This window comes from Bufo gargarizans, chromosome 1, assembly GCF_014858855.1.
Source record: "Bufo gargarizans isolate SCDJY-AF-19 chromosome 1, ASM1485885v1, whole genome shotgun sequence".
In the NCBI taxonomy this organism is placed as follows: Eukaryota; Metazoa; Chordata; class Amphibia; order Anura; family Bufonidae; genus Bufo; species Bufo gargarizans.
The window spans coordinates 387,428,311-387,444,832 of NC_058080.1; the positions used below are offsets into that span (position 1 = coordinate 387,428,311).

A 16,522-nucleotide genomic window follows, 5' to 3' on the forward strand; every position below is an offset into this window, starting at 1 on the left:
AACAGGTAGGGACAAAACCAGTAAAACGTGGCAGAATTCTGCCACCCCATTCGGAATGTTTTTTCCGGGTTCCCACTACACTGCATGCCAATGCCATTAGAAAGTACGACTTGTCTTGCAAAAAATAAGCTCTCATACGGCGATGTGAACAGAAAAATAAAGGTATGGCTCCAGGAAGACAAAATGAAAGCGCAAAAACTAAACAATCTCCATTAGGGCTCTTTCACACCTGCGTTCTTTTCTTCCGGCATAAAGTTCCGTCGTCGGGGCTCTATGCCGGAAGAATCCTGATCAGTTTTATCCTAATACATTCTGAATGGAGAGAAATCCGTTCAGGATGCATCAGGATGTCTTCAGTTCCGGACCGGAACGTTTTTTGGCCGGAGAAAATACCGCAGCATGCTGCGCTTTTTGCTCCGGCCAAAAATCCTGAACACTTGCCGCAAGGCCGGATCCGGAATTAATGCCCATTGAAAGGCATTGATCCGGATCCGGCCTTAAGCTAAATGTCGTTTCAGCGCATTGCCAGATCCGACGTTTAGCTTTTTCTGAATGGTTACTATGGCTGCCAGGACGCTAAAGTCCTGGCAGCCATGGTAAAGTGTAGCGGGGAGCAGTATACTTACCATCCGTGCGGCTCCCGGGGCGCTCCAGAGTGACGTCAGGGCGCCCCACGCGCATGGATCACGTGATCGCATGGGTGACTGGGGCGCTCTGACGTCATTCTGGAGCGCCCCAGGAGCCGCACGGACTGTAAGTATACCGCTCCCCACTACTACTATGGCAACCAGGACTTTAATAGCGTCCTGGCTGCCATAGTAACACTGAAAGCATTTTGAAGACTGATCCGTCTTCAAATGCTTTCAGTTCACTTGCGTTTTTCCGGATCCGGCGTGTAATTCCGGCAAGTGGAGTACACGCCAGATCCGGACAACGCAAGTGTGAAAGAGGCCTTATCCAAGTGGTTAAAGGACATAACTAACAGATACAGGTCAAACACAATAGTGTCCCCTGAAACCTTATCATTTTCATCAGCTTGACCTTGAATTAATAACAGAAGACATTTATCTGCATGTACTCTCTGCCATTCCTATCGGCAAGGCCACCCATTATCCCCAAATCTGCAGGCAACTGAATATGGCCGTGCCACCAGCCCTCATGGAGCTCTTTCCTACTACTAGCAAGAAGCACCACCATATATCTACAGAACGCGGGCACTGTATCTCTAATGTCACACGTGGATCCTGCAGTCTGCAAATGCCAACCAAGGCTGCCAGCCAAGCGCTCATTGGTGAAGCAGCCCAGAACCCGCCCACTTCTCGGCTTTCCCCGCTACTGATTGGATAACGTGAGATTCAGACACGCCTTTCTAGACTGGCGCCAACCAGAGACTAGTGACGGTTGGAACCGCGCGTGTTTCCTGAGGAGCTGGGTCTGTTTGGGCGTCTGACTCAGTACGAAGTGCGTCTGTCAAGGTTCTCTCAGACTTACAGTCAGTACGAAGTGAGTCTGTGTCAAGGTTCTTACAGTCAATACGGAGTGCGTCTGTCTGTCTGTCTGTCAAGGTTCTCTCAGACTTACAGTCAATACGAAGTACGTCTGTCTGTCTGTCAAGGTTCTCTCAGACTTACAGTCAATACGGAGTGCGTCTGTCTGTCAAGGTTCTCTCAGACTTACAGTCAATACGAAGTACGTTTTTAATGCAGTGAGTATAGGATTCTCCCATACAGCGGCTGTCATTGGATGCTTGGAATTGTCTAACCACTGGCGGGGAGCAACAGGTTAACAGACAGTAAGGGAAAGCAATTATTGTGCACATGGGCATAGTTACCAGGGTAGTGGGCATAGCAACTACTACGGGGCCTATCTGTGCTCAGACATATGGCGCAATTAGGGGTAACAGGTCTGTATGGTGCCATGGAAAATGTAAGGGCTGTTTCACACTGCCCCTCTGAGCTCCAGCAGGATGCTCCACTCTCTGGATGCGGCATTGCCAAATGTTAGGGTACTTTCACACTTGCAGAGGATTCCGGCAATACGGACGCAAACTGATGGCAAATGCATTGAAATGCAGGATCCGTCTCTCCGGTGTCATCTGGAAAAACAGATCCAGCATTTATTTTTTTATTTGGTCTGAGCATGCGCAGACCACTATGCTGGATCCGTTTTGCCGGATCCGACATTCCGGGAAGTGTTCAGTTTTTTGGGCCGGAGATAAAACCGTAGCATGCTGCAGTATTATCTCCGTCCTGAAAAGTCAAAAAGACTGAACTGAAGCATCCTGAACGGAATTCTTTCCATTCAGAATGCATGGGGATATGCCTGATCAGCTCTTTTCTGGTATAGAGCCCCATGTGCCGGAACTCTGTGCCGGAAAAGAAAAACGCTAGTGTGAAAGTAGCCTAAGGGTGTACCCTACACATGTAGAGGCTTAAATATGCTTTTTACATTTACTCTTTGACTACTGATTGCCTCAGGTTCTTTTATTTATCTTATCTAACCCCTATTCTAATGCTGTATTGCAAGTGTTATTCTCTGACCTGGTAGCTGCGCGCTAGCTCCAGACTTTTCCTGTTGTCTATTAGTTCCTTCTATATATTGCACTCATTGGGTTCACCTAATATTTAAAATCGCCTCATGCACTGCCCCCCACATGTTTCACCAGCTACCTGGCGTCTTCAGGGGATCGGGCAGTGTGCAATAAATCGGCGTGGCGAGCTCCATTTAACCGCCTCCGGACCGCCTAACGCAGGATCGTGTTCCGGAGGCGGCAGCTCTGCGCACAGTCACGCATATATGCGTCATCTCGCGAGACGTGAGATTTCCTGTGAACGCGCACACAGGATCGGAAGGTAAGCGAGTGGATCTCCAGCCTGCCAGCGGCGATCGTTCGCTGGCATGCTGGAGATGTGATATTTTTTTTTAGCCCCTAACGGGTATATTTGACGCTGTTTTGATAACAGCGTCTACTATACCTGGGGGTCCCTTTTGCTTGGATCGACCACCAGAGGACACAGGCAGCTCAGTAATAAGTAGCACCAAACACCACTACACTACACCCCCCTGTCACTTATTAACCCCTGATCACCCCCCTGTAAGGCTCCATTCAGACGTCCGTATGATTTTTACGGATTCGTGGATCGGATCCGCAAAACACACAGACGTCTGAATGGAGCCTTACAGGGGGGTTATCAATGACAGGGGGGTGATCACCCATATAGACTCCCTGATCACCCCCCTGTAAGGCTCCATTCAGACGTCCGTATGTGTTTTGCGGATCCGATCCATGTATCCGTAAAAATCATACGGATGTCTGAATGGAGCCTTACAGGGGGGTGATCAGGGAGTCTATATGGGTGATCACCCCCCTGTAAGGCTCCATTCAGAGGTCCGTATGTGTTTTGCGGATCCACGGATCGGATCCGCAAAACACATACGGACCTCTGAATGGAGCCTTACAGGGGGGTGATCACCCCATATAGACTCCCTGATCACCCCCCCTGTAAGGCTCCATTCAGACATTTTTTTTTTTTGGCCCAAGTTAGTGGATATTGTTTTTTTTTTTTTTTTTTTTTTTTTTTTTGTTTGTTTTTTTTTATATTCTTACAAAGTCTCATATTCCACTAACTTGTGTCAAAAAATAAAATCTCACATGAACTCGCCATACCCCTCACGGAATCCAAATGCGTAAATTTTTTTAGACATTTATATTCCAGACTTCTCACGCTTTAGGGCCCCTAAAATGCCAAGGCAGTATAATTACCCCACATGTGACCCCATTTTGGAAAGAAGACACCCCAAGGTATTCAATGAGGGGCATGGCGAGTTCCTAGAATTTTTTATTTTTTGTCACAAGTTAGCGGAAAATGATATATTTTTTTTTTTCTTACAAAGTCTCATATTCCACTAACTTGTGACACAAAATTCTAGGAACTCTCCATGCCCCTCACGGCATACCTTGGGGTGTCTTCTTTCCAAAATGGGGTCACTTGTGGAGTAGTTATACTGCCCTGGCAATTTAGGGGCCCTAATGTGTGCGAAGTGTTTGAAATCAAAATGTGTAAAAAATGTCCTGTGAAATCCTAAAGGTGCTCTTTGGAATGTGGGCCCCTTTGCCCACCTTAGAACCGAAAAAAGAAAGAAGGCCTCACTTTAATACCGTAAATAGGGGCAAACAGAGAACCAATCATATAAACCTATAAATGCTGCTATAAAAACAACCATAGAATGCCCAGTAGAAATATAAATACTTTATTAGATCATCAATGGATCACAAAAATTCATAAAATATTTTTTACACAGATTTGCTATGGAGAATAATCAGCAAAACAGACTGGATGCAATAGTCCCCCCCCGTCGGTGCCTCAAACACCCGCCAAGCAGATGAAATACATGTCAGTGTAATATGCAGTGAGGTGATTCACCAGTAGAAAATATCAGTGAACATCTACTACAAGTGTCTGTGATATTCAACTCGCTGCACAACCCAGGGGAAGATTATTGTATGAAAAAATGCAGCCCAAAAATAATGATACAATGGAGCACAGAGTCACATGACATCCATCAAATACATCCAGATGCAATCTGCCCATATACAATAAATCAAGGATACCAGGCTGTAAGATCAAACTCCCACACAAAAAATATCCACTGGGGACGTGAACATACCCACAGACATGATGAAGGGTTGAGGCACCGAACACAGGGCTGGAAGGAACCCCGACGCGCGTTTCGCCTCAGCTTCGTCAGGAGGTTAATGTGAGTGTGGCCATGGCTCCCCCTTTATACCCCTCATGCAGCTACACCTTTAATTAGTATAATTCAGCTGATACCTATTTATCGAGCGCTTCTGCCCGATGGTGCACGCCGAGGACATCATGGAGACGCCGCATTCATCAGGAGGAGGGGTGGAACGCAAACGTGCGTTCCAGCCCGCCTCCCAAGGAAACGTAGCTGCGTCTCCACGTGACCCGGCGCGCAGCGCATCCTGGCAAAGCGCTATATCAGCCTATACGGCAAACCTGCCAAACGGCTCAGAAAGTACCAGAGCCCATCCGAATATATGGCGAATAGTCTTAACCCTAAATGGGATTTGCATGAGGTGTATAAAGTCCGGAAAAACCTTAAGACCGCTGAATATGCATGGCTCATGCCCACCTTGGCTGCAAAAAAGCATCACACATCTGGTATCGCCGTACTCAGGAGAAGTTTAGGGCCCCTAAAAAGCCAGGGCAGTATAACTACCCCACAAGTGACCCCATTTTGGAAAGAAGACACCCCAAGGTATTCCGTGAGAAGCATGGCGAGTTCTTAGAATTTTTTTGTCGGATATCTGAATGGAGCCGGGGGGGTTAATAAGTGAGGGGGGGTGTCCCAGGCTATGAGATGTGCGCTACGATTGGCCAGCGCTGCAGCAAGGGACAACCCTAATACAAAAACTCCACCCAGTACAACAGAGGGAGCTGCAGACACCGGAGCCTGTACCTTAAATCCTTAAATTTTTCTAGTATTGGCTACGTTCGCTCGCTGATGTTATTTTTTTGGATCTCGCGAGAATTTTTTTAAGGGGTTTCGCGATAATTGGCCTCATCCCACACATGTCTCTGCACTTTGATTCTTCTGGTATTAGCAATTGCTTTTGCGCTTATTTCGAACTTGGCAACATTGCCTTCTCTTCTCTCTTGATCTGCGCATGTCCTAATACTTAGAATTTCGTTTTATCTCTATTAGCAGGTGCCTGATATGCGCTTGTACTTTAAAACATATGATCTTGAAATTGCTATTGCTTCTATTTTGTCTTGAGAGTTTCTTTTTTTTTCTCTTTCTATAAGGGTACATTCACACGACCGTGTGTAATCCTTTCTGATTTGCAGTCTGCAAATAACGGAACAGTGTGTCCGCATTTTGCGGACAAATGACTTCCGCATGTCTTCCGTTTTTTACGGTCCGCAAAAAAAGGAAGAGAAAATAATTAAGGCCTTCAAAACAGATCCGCAAAAAACGGAGGACATACGGAAACCATTCCGTAGGTCATCCGCAATTTGCGGATCTATTGACTTGAATGGTGGTGCGGACCGATTTGTACGGACAATAGTAGGACATGCTTTATATTTTTGCGTAATAGAAATGCGGACAACATACTGAATATTGTCCACACATTTTATTCATCCATAGGAATGAATGGGTCCGCTTCTATTCCGCAAAATGCGGAACGGATGTGGATCGAACGCGGAAAAAATAATACGGTCGTGTGAATGTACCCTTATTATGTATGTGCTTATCAATTCATCTTCCACTGGTACCTATTGGGTACTTGCGCTTTCTCCTGACTGTATATTTTTATGATCTTTCTGTATCTCTGGTCATTTTTATTTTTTATCCTTTAAGTTGACTTCAGTTTACTACTTTATGTTGGTTATTTTTTTATTTTTTATTTTTCTTGTTTTATTCTTTATGGATTTGGTTATGAATACTTATTTTTGCCATTCAATTTCTTAATGTTTTTTTATTTTTTGTTTTCCTAGGTTTTTCTGATTGTTCTCATATCTCTTCCAAGGTAGGTACCTGTTCGGGTCTCGCCATTTTTCTATTGTTTCTTTTAGGTCAGATTTTTATTTTAATATTAGTATTTCTGTATTCCTATTTGTTCTGCTACATTCATAGAAACAATGCAAAGGTGAAGCCTTCATTTAGGCCTAAGGGGGATAAACTTTTTAGTCGATAGATCAATTTTGTCTCTTCTTGCTGTAGCTTTCTACCCAAATCCCCTTGCCAAGGACCAGGCCTTATTTTTTTAATTCTCCAAATTTTGATGCTGTCACTTTTCCAACCATGTACTGCCTTTATATGTGTGGATAATGTTGTGTCAGTTTGTAGGTTGATGTCACTAAGATGTTTAGAAATACACCTTCGAAGTTCCTGTATGGTTTTCCCCACAAACAATTTTGGGCATTCGCATTGGATAGCGTACACTACCTTTGTTGTTTTACAGTTGAGATATTGTGTATTTTTGTCCTATCCACTGGATTTTTAAATTCCTTACAGGCTTGCATTTTTTTTTTCCCTTTACCAATCCCCGTTAGTTAATACCCACCCACCACCCTTGGGGAAGGGGGGGCGAAATTTTTTTTTTTTTTTTTTTTATCTTTTTTGACACGTGTTCAGCCCTATAGTAACCATTTTTTCCATATTTGTCAAGTTTTTTATTTTTTATATGGCGCTCCATCACCCGTTCATCTTAAATCAGATTATCGATTGCTTTTCTCCACTGACCCATTGTCGGGGGGGGGGGGGGGGGGGGGGTCTTCCTTTACCCATTTCCTAAGTATGAGGAGTCTAGCTTGGAATAAGACTTTGCTCAGGACCAATCTTATCTTTTTATTTAACTTAAAATGTTTGGTTGCCCCTAATATGCAAGTATCTTCAGATATTTGAACCTTCAAGAATAGAAATACAGTCTCTGCTATTTCTGTCCAATATCTGAACAGTCTGGGGCATCTCCAGAAACAGTGTATTAAGTCTGCTCTCACACCCATTCTATTCAGCATCCACAGGGATCTGTGTAGTCTATGAACTATAAAAAAACTGTGAGATCTTGTGTGAACCCCTGTCCGAGACCCTAGCATAACTTCTAAGGGCATCTTTCCATTTTTCTTCCGTAAAAGATTCTAATTCTTTCTCCCATCTTTTCCCGACAAGCATTATAATCCGTTTTCTCTTTCCCTCCGTCAAAATCTTATATCTCCTTGCGGTTGTACCTCCTCTTTCCCCTCTGTTAGTAAATTTATACAACATATCTGATTTTTAATAAATATAAAATAATGTCGCACTTTTTCCCTTCTATACTTATCATCCTGCTCCACTGTCCGCAACGCATTCCTGAGCTGGGGGTATTTATACATATCCTTTTGGGAGATCCCGAACTCCCTGGCCAGTGTATTAAAGTCTTTCAACTTACCTTCCTCAAATATCTGATCTAAATATTTCATCCCCTTTTTTTCCCAGTCTATATGAATCCTAATCGATTGCAGTTCCTTTAAATTGAAGTTTTTCCAAATAGGTGTATAGTGCAAGAACCCTTTGATCTCTAATATTTTTTTAATTTCCACCCATATATACTCCAGTGAATTTAATATTCTATTGCCTGTATTATTTTTCCCCAATGTACCTGATTCCAACACCTCTAAGTGATCCTATTCCTCTTTCCACCCCAATCTGTTTACTTCCTGCCTACCCACCAAACCATTTAAACTGCTTTTTATGTGACCATATTGTGTTATTAAATAATAGAAAAACCAATTCAGAACCGCTAGTCCACCCTTTCGCACTGGGAGCTGAAGCACTTCTTTCTTTATCCGAGAAATAGCTCCTTTCCAAATGAAATCCCCCCATTAGGCTATCGAGTAACTTAAAGATATTCTGTGATCTCAATGGGGCGTTTTGTAAAACGTATTTTTGGGAGGAAAACCATTTTTTATTAGGTTTACCCGACCCTGTATTGACATTGGTAATCTTTTCCAGATATGTATTTTGGTTCTAAGTTCTTTTATTAAGGGGAGGACATTTAATTTTTCATATTCTTCTATATTTCCAGAGATTTGTATGCCTAGATATTTAACCACTTCAGCCCCGCTAGGTGAAACCCCCTTCATGACCAGGCCACTTTTTACACTTCGGCACTACACTACTTTCACCGTTTATTGCTCGGTCATGCAACTTACCACCCAAATGAATTTTACCTCCTTTTCTTCTCACTAATAGAGCTTTCATTGGGTGGTATTTCATTGCTGCTGGCATTTTTACTTTTTTTGTTATTAATCAAAATGTAACGATTTTTTTGCAAAAAAATGACATTTTTCACTTTCAGCTGAAAAATTTTGCAAAAAAAACGACATCCATATGTAAATTTTTCGCCAAATTTATTGTTCTACATGTCTTTGATAAAAAAAAAATGTTTGGGCAAAAAAAAAAATGGTTTGGGTAAAAGTTATAGCATTTACAAACTATGGTACAAAAATGTGAATTTCCGCTTTTTGAAACAGCTCTGACTTTCTGAGCACCTGTCATGTTTCCTGAGGTTCTACAATGCCCAAACAGTAGAAAACCCCCACAAATGACCCATTTCGGAAAGTAGACACCCTAAGGTATTCGCTGATGGGCATAGTGAGTTCATAGAACTTTTTATTTTTTGTCACAAGTTAGCGGAAAATGATGATGATTTTTTTTTTTTTTTTTTTTTCTTACAAAGTCTCATATTCCACTAACTTGCGACAAAAAATAAAAAATTCTAGGAACTCACCATGCCCCTCACAGAATACCTTGGGGTGTCTTCTTTCCAAAATGGGGTCACTTGTGGGGTAGTTATACTGCCCTGGCAATTTAGGGGCCCAAATGTGTGAGAAGAACTTTGCAATCAAAATGTGTAAAAAATGACCGGTGAAATCCAAAAGGTGCACTTTGGAATATGTGCCCCTTTGCCCACCTTGGCTGCAAAAAAGTGTCACACATGTGGTATCGCCATACTCAGGAGAAGCTGGGGAATGTGTTTTGGGGTGTCATTTTACATATACCCATGCTGAGTGAGATAAATATCTTGGTCAAATGCCAACTTTGTATAAAAAAATGGGAAAAGTTGTATTTTGCCAAGATATTTCTCTCACCCAGCATGGGTATATGTAAAATGACACCCCAAAACACATTCCCCAACTTCTCCCGAGTACGGCGATACCAGATGTGTCACACTTTTTTGCTGCCAAGGTGGGCAAAGGGGCACATATTCCAAAGTGCACCTTTCGGATTTCGCAGGCCATTTTTTACACATTTTGATTGCAAGGTACTTCTCACACATTTGGGCCCCTAAATTGCCAGGGCAGTATAACTACGCCACAAGTGACCCCATTTTGGAAAGAAGACACCCCAAGGTATTCCGTGAGGGGCACGGCGAGTTCCTAGAATTTTTTATTTTTTGTCACAAGTTAGCGGAAAATGATGATTTTTCTTTTTTTTTCTTTTTTCCTTACAAAGTCTCATATTCCACTAACTTGCGACAAAAAATAAAAAATTCGAGGAACTCGCCATGCCCCTCACGGAATACCTTGGGGTGTCTTCTTTCCAAAATGGGGTCACTTGTGGCGTAGCTATACTGCCTTGGCAATTTAGGGGCCCATATGTGTGAGAAGTACTTTGCAATCAAAATCTGTAAAAAATTACCGGTGAAATCCGAAAGGTGCACTTTGGAATATGTGCCCCTTTGCCCACCTTGGCAGCATAAAAGTGTCACACATCTGGTATCGCCGTACTCAGGAGAAGTTGGGGAATGTGTTTTGGGGTGTCATTTTACATATACCCATGCTGGGTGAGAGAAATATCTTGGCAAAAGACAACTTTTCCCATTTTTTTATACAAAGTTGGCATTTGACCAAGATATTTTTCTCACCCAGCATGGGTATATGTAAAATGACACCCCAAAACACATTGCCCAACTTCTCCTGAGTACGGCGATACCAGATGTGTCACACTTTTTTGCTGCCAAGGTGGGCAAAGGGGCACATATTCCAAAGTGCACCTTTCGGATTTTGCAGGGCATTTTCTACACATTTTGATTGCAAAGTTCTTCTCACACATTTGGGCCCCTAAATTGCCAGGGCAGTATAACTACGCCACAAGTGACCCCATTTTGGAAAGAAGACACCCCAAGGTATTCCGTGAGGGGCATGGCGAGTTCCTAGAATTTTTTATTTTTTGTCGCAAGTTAGTGGAATATGAGACTTTGTAAGGAAAAAAGAAAAAAAAAGAAAAATCATCATTTTCCGCTAACTTGTGACAAAAAATAAAAAATTCTAGGAACTCGCCGTGCCCCTCACGGAATACCTTGGGGTGTCTTCTTTCCAAAATGGGGTCACTTGTGGCGTAGTTATACTGCCCTGGCAATTTAGGGGCCCAAATGTGTAAGAAGTACCTTGCAATCAAAATGTGTAAAAAATGGCCTGCGAAATCCGAAAGGTGCCCCTTTGCCCACCTTGGCTGCAAAAAAGTGTCACACATGTGGTATCGCCGTACTCAGGAGAAGTTGGGTAATGTGTTTTGGGGGGTCATTTTACATATACCCATGCTGAGTGAGAGAAATATCTTGGCAAAAGACAACTTTTCCCATTTTTTTATACAAAGTTGGCATTTGACCAAGATATTTTTCTCACCCAGCATGGGTATATGTAAAATGACACCCCAAAACACATTCCCCAACTTCTCCTGAGTACGGCGATACCACATGTGTGACACTTTTTTGCAGCCAAGGTGGGCAAAGGGGCCCAAATTCCTTTTAGGAGGGCATTTTTTGACATTTGGATCCCAGACTTCTTCTCACACTTTCGGGCCCCTAAAAAGCCAGGGCAGTATAAATACCCCACATGTGACCCCACTTTGGAAAGAAGACACCCCAAGGTATTCAATGAGGGGCATGGCGAGTTCCTAGAATTTTTTTTTTTTTGCATAAGTTAGCGGATATTGATTTTTTTTGTTGTTTTTTTCTCACAAAGTCTCACTTTCCGCTAACTTAGGACAAAAATTTCAATCTTTCATGGACTCAATATGCCCCTCACGGAATACCTTGGGGTGTCTTCTTTCCGAAATGGGGTCACATGTGGGGTATTTATACTGCCCTGGCTTTTTAGGGGCCCTAAAGCGTGAGAAGAAGTCTGGAATATAAATGTCTAAAAATGTTTACGCATTTGGATTCCGTGAGGGGTATGGTGCGTCCATGTGAGATTTTATTTTTTGACACAAGTTAGTAGAATATGAGACTTTGTAAGAAAAAACAAAAACAAACAAAAAATTTCCGCTAACTTGTGCCAAAAAAAAATGTCTGAATGGAGCCTTACCAGGGGGGGGGGGGGGGGGGGGTGATCAATGACAGGGGGGTGATCACCCATATAGACTCCCTGATCACCCCCCTGTCACTGATCACCCCCCCTGTAAGGCTCCATTCAGACATCCGCATGATTTTTTACGGATCCATGGATACATGGATCGGATCCACAGAACGCATGCGGACGTCTGAATGGAGCCTTACAGGGGGGTTATCAATGACAGGGGGTGATCAGGGTAATCAGGGTGATCACCCCCCTGTCACTGATCACCCCCCCTGTAAGGCTCCATTCAGACATCCGCATGATTTTTTACGGATCCATGGATCGGATCCACAGAACGCATGCGGACGTCTGAATGGAGCCTTACAGGGGGGTTATCAATGACAGGGGGTGATCAGGGAGTGTATATGGGTGATCACCCGCCTGTCATTGATCACCCTCCATTCAGACGTCCGCATGTGTTTTGCGGATCCGATCCATGTATCCATGGATCCGTAAAAATCATGCGGATGTCTGAATGGAGCCTTACAGGGGGGGTGATCAGTGACAGGGGGGTGATCAATGACAGGGGGTGATCAGGGAGTGTATATGGGTGATCACCCGCCTGTCATTGATCACCCCCCTGTAAGGCTCCATTCAGACGTCCGTATGCTTTTTGCGGATCCGATCCATGTATCCGTGGATCCGTAAAAATCATACGGACGTCTGAACGGAGCCTGACAGGGGGGTGATCAATGACAGGGCGGTGATCAATGACAGGGGGGTGATCAGGGAGTTTATATGGGGTGATCATGGGTGATCGGGGGTTTATAAGGGGTTAATAAGTGACGGGGGGGGGGGTGTAGTGTAGTGTGGTGTTGGGTGCGACTGTACTGACCTACCTGAGTCCTCTGGTGGTCGATCCTAACAAAAGGGACCACCAGAGGACCAGGTAGGAGGTATATTAGACGCTGTTATGAAAACAGCGTCTAATATACCTGTTAGGGGTTAAAAAATTCGGATCTCCAGCCTGCCAGCGAACGATCGCCGCTGGCATGCTGGAGATCCACTCGCTTACCTTCCGTTCCTGTGAGCGCGCGCGCGTTCACAGGAAATCTCGGCTCTCGCGGGAGGACGCGTATATGCGTCCACCCAGAAGAGCAGGACCGCCGCCAGGACGCAATCCTGCGTACGGCGGTCCTGAGGTGGTTAAAATTCTCGTGGTTTTTAAGGACATGCACCCTTGAATCTCCATGTGATTGTCCATCTCCTAATAACATATGTGATTTCCCCCAATTAATATTTAAACCAGAAAAAAACAAAAAAATGTATCTATTATTTCTATTAAACTGATCCCCGGTATTGTGCAAAAACAATAAAATATCGTCTGCGTACATTAACACTTTTTTCTCCGCCCACATATTGAAACCCTTTAATCTCCCTATCATTTCTTATAATACTTGCCAGAGGCTCAATTGCGATAGCGAATAGAAATGGGGAGAGAGGGCATCCCTGCCTAGTGCCGCGGTAAAGAGTAAGTGGCAGGGACAAGCTCCCATCCACTATTACTCTAGCCCTTGGATTAAGATATATATATAAATTGAATCCATCTTATAAATCCCTCCCCTATACCAACCCTTTTTAATACTGCCCATAAATACTCCCATTCAATACAATCAAATGCCTTTTGAGCGTCCAATGAAAGTACCGCTTTCTCCCCTGCTTCTAATCTGTTGGCTTCGATATTAAGGAACAACCTTCTCATATTTGAGTATATCGTTCTACCAGGTATAAAACCTGTCTGATCTTCATTTATTATTGCGATATAATTTTAAGCAAGAGCGATATGCGATATATATTGCGATATATTGTTTTCTATGTTGGGGGGGGGGGCTTTTTTTTTTTTTACTTTTTATTTAATAACTATTAGCCTCCTTAAGGGCTTTGTGCACACAACAGCAGGGAGCTGACCATTGGCGCCAGCCTCTGATCTGCCCCCCCCCCCCCCCCCCCCCCCCCCCCCCCCCCCCTTCCCAGCCTCTGATCTGTAAGTATTAGCAATCCGCCGCACAGACAGAAGAAGGAGCGGCCACGGCGCACGTGAGTGTAATGCTGCTGGCTACCATGGCAGCCAGGGCTTCAGTAGCATGACTCCTGGCTGCCATGGTAACCGATCGGAGCCCCAGCATTACACTGCTGGGACTCCAATCGGAACTGCCCACTGCCACCAATGATGAGGGGGACCCTGTGGGATATGGCCGGCACATTCATTGATGGCGCAGTGGCCACAGTCCCTCCCCCCCCCCTCCTCCTACTCTGTCCTCATTGGTGTTCAGCGGCAGCCGCGCACAGTGGGGAGGGAGGGACTCCCTCCACTGTGCCGGCCGGCTCAGGAGAAAATTATGCGCGCAGAGAGCGCGATCATATATTGTGGTCCGGCGAAAATCCATATCGTGGCCCAAATTTATATCGCCTATACCGCCCACCCCTACTTCAACAGCCTATCAGCCAAAACCTTTGCCAGAATTTTAACATCTGTATTTAGGAGAGATATTGGCCTCTATGACTCGGGATCTAATTGTTCTTTCCCTTTTTTTGGGATTAATGTGATAATTGCCTCCTTCATGGAATCCGGTAGATCGCCTAGTCTTTGGGCCTCATTCAGTGTTATTTTTAACTCTGGTACTAAGGGCTCTTTCACACTTGCGTTGTTCTTTTCCGGCATAGAGTTCCGTCGTCAGGTATGTATGCCGGAAAAATCCTAATCAGGATTGTCCCCATGCATTCTGAATGGAGAGAAATCCGTTCAGGATGCATCAGGATGTCTTCAGTTCAGGACCGGAACGTTTTTTGGCCGGAGTAAAGTGTAGTGGGGAGCAGTATACTTACCGTCCGTGCGGCTTCCGGGGCGCTTCAAAGTGACGTCAGGGCGCCCCACGCGCATGGATGACGTGATCGCATGGATCACGTCATCCATGCGCATGGGGCGCTCTGACGTCATTCTGGAGCGCCCTGGGAGCCGCACGGGCGGTAAGTATACTGCTCCCCACTACTTCTATGGCAACCAGGACTTGAATAGCGTCCTGACTGCCATAGTAAGGCTACTTTCACACTAGCGTTCGTCGGTCCGCTCGTGAGCTCGGTTTGAAGGGGCTCACGAGCGGACCCGAACGCAGCCGTCCAGCCCTGATGCAGTCTGAATGGATGCAGATCCGCTCAGACTGCATCAGTCTGGCGGCGTTCAGCCTCCGCTCCGCTCGCCTCCGCACGGACAGGCGGACAGCTGAACGCTGCTTGCAGCGTTCGGGTGTCCGCCTGGCCGTGCGGATCCGTCCAGACTTACAATGCAAGTCAATGGGGACCGATCCGTTTGAAGATGCCACAATATGGCTCAATCTTCAGGCCATTTTCACACTTTGCATTATTTTAGCATATAAAAGCTGACGGATCCGTTCTGAACGGAGCCTCCGTCTGCATTATTATGATCGGATCCGTTCAGAACGGATCCGATCGAACGCTAGTGTGAAAGTAGCCTAACACTGAACGCATTTTGAAGACTGATCCGTCTTCAAATGCTTTCAGTTCACTTGCGTTTTTCCGGATCCGGCGTGTTATTTCCACCACCGATATTTCTTTTTCTAAATATTCTTTTTGGGCCTGGGCTATCTCTGAAAGCAATCTGATCTAAGTATAGGTCTAGATCTTGTTTTGAATATTGTACCCTAGACTTATAAAGTTCCAGGAAATATTCCATAAACACTTTTCTCGCTAGTATCATTGGGGGACACAGACCGTGGTATAGCTGCTTGCTGCCACTAGGAGGCGACACTAGGCTAAGAAGTGATAACTCCTCCCCTGCAGGCTATACCCCCTCCAGCCTGGAGAGAGCATATCAGTTTTTAGCTTAGTGTCGTAGGAGGCAGACCTCCCTGCTTTTGCAGGGTGGCTTACTTTTATCATTTTATCTTTTTCCTTTTTTAGGTTTGGGGAAACAGTGTCGCCTAGCCACTCTGTCTACCCCGGGAGCAAGGCCGGTGTCGGAATCCCTCACCGCTCGCCCTCCCCAAGAAGCGAAAGTGGACCAGGGCAGCCCAGCTCCCCTGCTTCCCGCCAGCCAAGGGGTCACCTGAATCCGGCGAGACCCTCCACCATTCCAGTCTGCTGCCACTTCGGGTGCCAGCGGCTGAAGAGGTGACCCTGCTGGTACTCTGAGAAAGGGTGAAGAGAAGAGGATGAAGATGGGGTGAGTAGTCCGCATTGGGTAAGTACTCCCCTTCCCCTTCTCCTTGGTCACCTCATCATGGATGGAGGACCTTTTTTCCTCAGGTGGGCCATTCCCTGGTGAGGGCCCCACATTACCTCAGGCCCCAATGTAGGTTTTGGGCTTCTGTCCATACTGGGGGCCTGGGTTCTCCTCATATTCCGCCAGCAGCCGGCACTGGTCCAGTTATACGGCCTGCGGGGTGAGCTCCCGCGGCCGGTGTTCAGCCAGGGCGCTTGAGAGCACCGCTCCGGCCACTTCACTTCCCGGCCGGTGCAGTTTTTTGCGGCCACGGGATGGGTTCCCGCAGCGAGCGGACACATCTGCCCACTGATCTGGAGGGGGTATCGGCCGTGGCTTTTCAAGTCCTGCTGTGGTAGCCGGCCGGCGGTACCGCCCGGTCGGCTGTGCGCCAAAC

The 16,522-nt window shown here is 45.4% G+C and overlaps 1 long non-coding RNA gene across 3 annotated transcripts in view; it reads left to right on the forward strand.

Annotated features, from left to right (window-relative positions):
* The first annotated feature begins 1,386 nt into the window (after window positions 1-1,386).
* LOC122931531 overlaps window positions 1,387-16,522 on the forward strand; it is a 35,616-nt gene continuing 20,480 nt past the window's right edge. Inside the window, exons 1-2 of one of the 3 annotated variants that reach the window (XR_006388235.1) lie at window positions 1,387-1,503; window positions 6,525-6,556. This is a non-coding gene — a long non-coding RNA (uncharacterized LOC122931531). Of the gene's footprint in view, window positions 1,706-6,524; window positions 6,557-16,522 lie in introns of all 3 variants that reach the window. The other 2 variants (XR_006388237.1, XR_006388236.1) reach the window with 2 other exon arrangements.